Below are 7,268 nucleotides of genomic sequence, written 5' to 3'. Positions count from 1 at the left end.
CAGAACTCTGTAAGCCTCAGCACAGTGCTGAGGACCAGGTGCTCCTCAGGGTTCTGAGATGAGGAGCCAGCACAGCGGTGTTTGTGCACTGCTGGACTAACACAGGCATTCACACGAAGGGTGTTAATATACAACCGAGGATGTCTGCACCCGTCACCTTGACACTTTAGATAGCTTTGTGACAGACAGTCCTCTGGGCTCATTCCCTGCCGCTCAGTAGTGCATGATTCCTGTCCTAAGGATGGCCAGAACCTCTCCAGCCTCCTGGTTCTGGAACAGTCTAGCTATTTCCATTACTGGCTACAACAAATGGAATAAACATCCGTGCTCATATGTCTCTACAAAATGGAGCTTACACGGGCAAGGTGGCCCCCCACAGAGGCACAGTCAGGTTAAGGGAAGGCCTACCAGCCCAGACTGTCAGTTTATCTCCAGACCATCTTCCTGGCCATGCCTAAGAGCCCCAGCTTCCTCAGGCTGGGATTGGACAGGGCCACCCTTGCACAGCGGCTTTTCTGTGCACGTCTCAATTGAACCAGAACAGACGCCTTTTGTATTCCAGGATGCACACTCGTTCCTCTCCCTTATCAACTTGCAGAACACACTGCACAGTCGAGTGATGGGACCGCCTGTTCAGACAAGTGTAAGTGTTTTCTCTCTGCCTATTGTTCATCCTCTGTTTCTAATCATAACGTATTCCATTTTACCACAGAGGGCTCAGAATTCTGTAGAGCCTAATCTTTTTGTCTTTTACTTTATGGCTCTTGGTTTTGTGTCTCGTGCGGCAGGGTCACCCACATGTGACTTTACAAAGTGGTCCCATGACTTGTGAAATCTCATGGATTTCACTGGGTACACCAGACACCGGAACATACGATTGTGGGTCTGAGTGGGGCAGCAGGTACAGTTACGTGACTGACTGGGCTGCAGTTTCCTGATGTTTGGATAACATGATTCCAGCCAAGTCCAAGGCTGCTCCTGATGAGGAGAGCAGTGGATGAAGCCACATTCACCCCCTGATTGATTTCGAATTCAAAAGTCTACTCCCTCACCTTGTTCCTGTGGCAGTGGCTGGTCTCGGTTACCCAGGTCTGTACATGGTGTGCCTCCCTCAGCCCGTCCAAATGTTTTTGGTGACTGTTGTTCCTCCAGGCCACCATGCTACAGCCTGTTTCATAGCACCATCCCAAATCGGGTTTCTAGGAAACAACTGACTGATGTTTGTGGGCAGGGGAATTTAGGGTTGGACCAATGCCGGCGGGTCAGCTGGCAGGGCTACCTCCCTGGTGACAGAGTGACACTCTCAAATGCAATGAGACACAGCCATCACCTAATCAGGCATAAAAGACAGTTGCCATTTTAATGTCTCATAGTCCAGTTTCTGACTTTCATAGGGACCTCAGCTGGCAATGGCCAAATGCCCCCAGTGGCTGGTATGGATAAATTCCTCAGAGACCGATTTCTTTGGATTGCTGCAGGCTAAGCAGCCTTTGTCTCCATTTGTCAGCTTCCACAGCCCTCAGATGGATCCCTCCCATTCACATGTCCCACAGCTTTGTGCAGGTTCTTTCATTTTTCCTTTAAAAGTCTTTCCTGGTTCATGCAGTTCACAGGCAAAGTATTCCCTGATTATCAAGTTTCCTGCATGGGTTGTTATGAAGACCTCCAATGGTGTACTCAGTTGGGGATTTCCTCTTCTTTGGCATTTAAGGTCAGACTTGTCTTCATTGCTTCTATTTGCTCTCCCCCCTCTTTCCCCACTGTCCTACTGAATCAGAGGTGAGTGTGGAGGATGCCATCCACATGTCTCCCTCCCTCATGGAGGCAAGTTCTTTCTGGGCAGATTGCTGAGCCTCAGTTGCGTGTCTTACTGTCCATCAAGACCATGCAACTGCCATTGTAGCCTGCTTACTTACCATCCTGTCCCATACATGCCACTCTCAGATCTTGCAGTACATTTTCTAGTTAATTAGGCATTGAGGGAGTGTCCCAGCACTCACATGGCCATCAAGGAAGCATGCCATTCCATGAAGCACAGAAGAGGGTCCCCCAGAGTTTCTCTTCTTGGACATTCTACCTGCAGATGGGGCAGCCTCAGTGGCATGTCTTATTACCCATAGGAGGGACAGCGCTACTACCATGACAGCAGGAAAGCATGTTATTCTATGCCACATAGGAAAGGACGGTCACATCCCTTTCCATGGATGCTTAATCCTTGACAGCTTAGCTTCAGTTACATGTTGCATCACTCATGGCAGGGACAGTGTGACTACTCCTTCCAATTCATTTATTTGGTTCTGTCCATCTCCATTGGGTGCCAAGTGTTTTGTGACTTTTCCTGGGGAGTCTATTTCTATTCATGCTAGGGAGCAATAGACCAAAGAAGTGGTCTGCCCAAGTGTTGTTGGGGGTTTTTACTCTTTTTTACTTTTTTAGGGGGTCTGCCACCCAGCTCCCAAATAAACCACACATGGAGGCTTATTCTTACTTATGAATGCCCAACCTTAGCTTGGCTTAGTTTCTAGCCAGCTTTCCTTAACTAAATTATTCTGACTACCTTTTACCTCTGGGCTTTTCTGGTTCTTTTACCTCTGTGTATCTTACTCTTACTCCGTGGCTTGCTGTGAAGTTGGGTGGCTGGCCCCTGGAGTCATCTTCCTTTTCTGGCTGCTAGATCTCAGATCCCTCCTCCCAGTTTTCTCCTTCTATATCTTCTCTCTGCCTGCCAGCCCTGTCTATCCTTTCTCCTGCTTTGTTATTGGCCAGGTCTTTATTAGACTATCAGGTGTTTTACACAGGCACAATAACACAGCTTCACAGAGTTAACAAATGCAACTATACAAAAGTAGCACACCTTAAAATAATAGTCTACTACACCCAAGTCCAGCTTGATGAAGCCATGAGTTTAATTGGGGTTACTTAGAGGAAGAATTGTTAATCACTTACATATCCTTGGGGAGCGTAGAGAACTCTGAGTCTCCCAAGCCCATGAGCCTTCACTTTCCATGAGAGGATGTTAGCAGAATCAGTCTTGGAAGAGTCATGATCAGTCTGATCCACAATGGCAATGGCCTTGAGAAGACAGAGTTCCCAAACACCTCTCAATGATTGAATCCACCAGTTTAGAACCAAGCCTTCAATACATGAGCCTTTTGGGGATACTTCATATTCAAACTGTATGTGGCCTCTGTAGATGTGACTGAGGTAAGGGCACTGAAAGGCCAAGGGTGGGGTATAGTAGGAGAGCACTTGCCTGGCTCTATACGAAAACCTAGGGACTTTGAGGGTGGGAAACATCCTGCTGGACCTAATGTTGGCACAGACCATCTTTTCACCTGTAGAGGACCACCGAGGTGAGCCCAAGAGGGACCTGAGCAGGCATTGCTGGCTTCGAAGATGGAACTAGAGGGTCAGGGACCAAGTATCTAGAAATTGGAAAAGGTGAAGAAAATCCTCCCTTAAAACCCCCAGAACGGAAGCATAACCTGAGTTTCAATTCCGTGCCTCCAGAGTATCAGGGAATAAGTCTGTGTTGTCCAAGATACTCAGTGTGTCGTAATTTGTGGTGATAACAAAAAAAATGCATATTACTATCTCTGAGGAGCTTGGGAAACAGAGTCTGCCCTATGGGAGGTGGAAATACCAGAATGGACCAGACTGGGGAGGAGGGGTCGAGGGCTCAGACACGGGATGTGCAGTGGCTTTTGGAACATCCAACTGAAGCCTGTGTCCCACCAGGCTGGCTGCAGAGCCTCTACTTATCAGAGCTGTGTGGCTGCACCACAGAAAGACACCTGTGGTTGATATATTGTGCACCCCAATAAACTTATCTGGGGGTCAGAGAACAGAACAGCCACTAGATAGACACAGGGGCGAGGTGAGGTTAGCTGTGGCTTGTTCTGCTTCTCTGATCTTTCAGTATTCACCCCAAAACCTGGCTCCAGGTTTGTTTTTATTAATAAGATCTTTTCAGATTCGTGTTACAGACACCTGCACCACTGAGAAGCCCAATGGCACCCCCTGTAGGTGCATGGTGGCAGCACTCAATTCTCAGGTACAAAGTGGGCTCAGGTATCCCCAGGAGCTAGAGTGTGAGAGGAGAGTCAGAATGAGAGAGAGCACAGGGAATAATGGAGATGGCCTGCCCAGCAGCATCTCTAACATGGCTACTGTCCCTCCATCCTCCTTATACAGGAGGAGCAGGATGATTCTGAGTGCAGACATTGTGACTTCTCATTTCTGGACATGAGTAGCTTCAACCCAGAACCATGGGCTGGAGACAGGGAAGGACCAAAGAGGAAGGAGTGTGCCTGCTTCAGCTGCCTCACAATGGATCCCTCCGACCAGGTCTGCACTGTGCACCACCACCACGTTGCTGCTTGTGACCTCTCAGTCTGTTTCCCAGGAAACACAACTCACTCGCTCATTTAGAGAAAGGCTATTGAATTTTTATGTTTGTCTTGTGTCCAAGCATCTTACAAAGTCTTCTTGGAAATTCTAATTATTGTAGTAGAGTAGCTTGAGAGTTCTTGGTGTAAAGTCACATGATCTTCCAATAAAGATAATTTCACTCGTTTCCATGGATACACTACGAATCTTATTTTCTTGTCTCCGTTCACTAGATAGAACCATGAAACAAATGGTCAACAATAGCTGTGACAATGAGCATTCCTGTCTTGTTTTTCCTCTGGACAGGTACAAGCTTGATGTCTTAAAGACAGACTATCATATCCTGGTCCTTTCCTTCTGTTTTCACACAGGATTGAAGAATTGGAAAGGGATACTCAGTGGTACACAATAGCTTTCAGATATGCCTTGACACATATGTAGGCCCTTCTCTTTACTTGTTGACAAACCTCCTACAGCTTAGCTCTTCTTGTATCTGTAGGATAAATTTTACTTATCCATATTTTCTTATTAACACATTGAGTTGAATTCAATTTACTTTTTTTTTTCAAATCGGCATCAAGATTTGCAAATGCAATTTACTATTACTTTATTTCCCACAGGGTTCTGATGACGATTTTCCAATAACATAATATTGGCTTTACAAATGAATTGTGAGGGCTGGGTGTGGTGGTGCCACATCTTTAATAATAGCACTCAGAAAGCAGAGGCAGATGGATCTTTATAAGTTCAAGGACAGCCTTGTCTACATAGTGAGTTTTAGGCCTTGTAGGGAAACATAAAGAGACCCTATGTCAAAAAAAAAAAAAAAAAGAAAAGAAAAGAAAAAGAAAGAAAGAAAGGAGAATTGTAAAGTTTTCCATAGTTTCTATAGATTGAAACTATTTCAGTAATACGATGGTTAATTTTATAGGTTATCTTAGTTGGACAAGACACTCCGATATGTGGTTAAACATTATTCTGGAAGTTTTTGTGGGAATAGTTTTGGAGAAAACTAACATTTAAATCAATTGTGTAAAGCCATTTTCCCTCCATGCTGTGAGTGGTCCTCATTATCAGTTAAAGGCCCGTATAGAACAAACCCGGTCTATTTGGGGCAAGAGGGAATTCTGAATCCGAATGACCTTGAACTTGAACCAAAGCATCAGCTCTCATCTTGGTCCCCAGTTTGACAGACAGCCCTGCAAATTGTGAGCTTGCCAGTTTTCACAGCCACGTGAAATAATTCCTAAAATAGCACCGCTGCTCTGTCTTTGTCTCTGACGCAATAGGATGCATACACATTGGCACCATATTGCACACATTTGTGCATATGTGAACCCTGTTGATCCTGTTGGCTCTGTCTCTCTGGAGAATCTGGATACAAATATTAAGGGAATCTCTGATTTTTTTAAAAATTAAAATTTTATTATTTTATTTTATGTGCCTACGTATTTTTGTCCGCACCTATGTCTGTGCAACACTTGTATGTCTGTCTGGTGCTTGCAGAGGCTAGAAAATGACACCTGATCTTCTGGAGCTGGAGTCAGAGATCACTGTGCTCCACCATTGACTATGCTCCACCAAATCCCAGTGGGAGCTGGGAATTGAACCTGGGTCCTCTGGAAGAGCAACCGGTGCTCTTAACTACTGGACATCTCACCAGCCCTGATTTTTTTTTTTTAAGTTTAAATGGAACTCATATCTGAGTGTCAGAGCTGCCCCTTTGGATGCTGGTATTTAATCACCCCTCTCATTTAATCGGTTTCCTTCTCAGTTGCCAGGGTCTTTTTATTTTGACCAAAGCCTTTAAATATTTATGAATGGATAGGATTTCCACATGTGTTCCTGTTGGGGCAGGCTGAACTTCCCAAATTTTCCCTCTGGTTTGGATTGGAGGATGTCACGGTGGAAGAAACCCTGGATGAATTCTCTGAGAAAAGGGTAGCTGCTGCAGACCTTGTGCCTGGTCTCGCTTATATGTACTCAGGAGATTGCAAAATGAAATTTCTATGTGCAGAAGTGGAAAACAAATGGTAGTGAGTGTAAGGAGATATTTGACCTCCCAGTGATAAGCAGAAGACAAGTTACAAATCGATGAGCCGTCTTTCCCATGTAAAACTAATCAAGTGGAAAGCCTTGCTTGGGAGAAGGGTCTGCAATGTGGGTATGTGAACTACAATACTGCCAGAGATGAGTTTGGTGATTCCTGCCAACACCACTTCAAAGGTTCATGCCTCACGACCCAGCTATTCCTCTTCTAAGAGTTCCTTAGAGACTCATGTGTTGCCTGCATGCCACACAAACACAGACACCAGGATGTCATACAGCAGAGCTGGAAACAGCAAACCCTGGAGACACTCAGTGTCCCCCCCCCCAGAGAGGCGTAGTCACATACATTATGGAATGTTACACAGTTACTTGTGCACACAGGGAATAATGCCTAATGCACATTGCTGGATGAATGAATCACCTGTGGACACGGGTATAGAGTGAAGGTTTTTTGTAAATTGTGTGTGCTGGTGTGTAAAACGTCAGGATAAGCAGACATCACGTTGTCAGGAGTGGTGGCGGTGTGGCAGGGTGGAGGGAAGAGGAGGGAACTTGGTATCTTTATATTACACATATTTCTTATTGAAGTGAAAACCAAGCACGTATTACTTCAGCAATAAAACAAAAAGAGTTTTTTAGTGCCTGCAGCCAAGAAGAAAAAAAATGCTGATGTAATCTATATCCAGAAGGAGGGCTCTAGGTCTTGTTCATTCTGGGAATTGGACTAACGGTTACTTGGTCTTAAGGGAAACTAGAAAAGTCATTAATTCTATTAATTAATGCACCAGCAGTTCCATCTCAGCAAAGAGGTCTTAACGAGGTGCTCAGGG

This window comes from Peromyscus californicus, unplaced genomic scaffold (assembly GCF_007827085.1).
Source record: "Peromyscus californicus insignis strain IS unplaced genomic scaffold, ASM782708v3 Scaffold_15__1_contigs__length_86483966, whole genome shotgun sequence".
In the NCBI taxonomy this organism is placed as follows: Eukaryota; Metazoa; Chordata; class Mammalia; order Rodentia; family Cricetidae; genus Peromyscus; species Peromyscus californicus.
Note: the sequence above shows the minus strand (reverse complement) of the source record.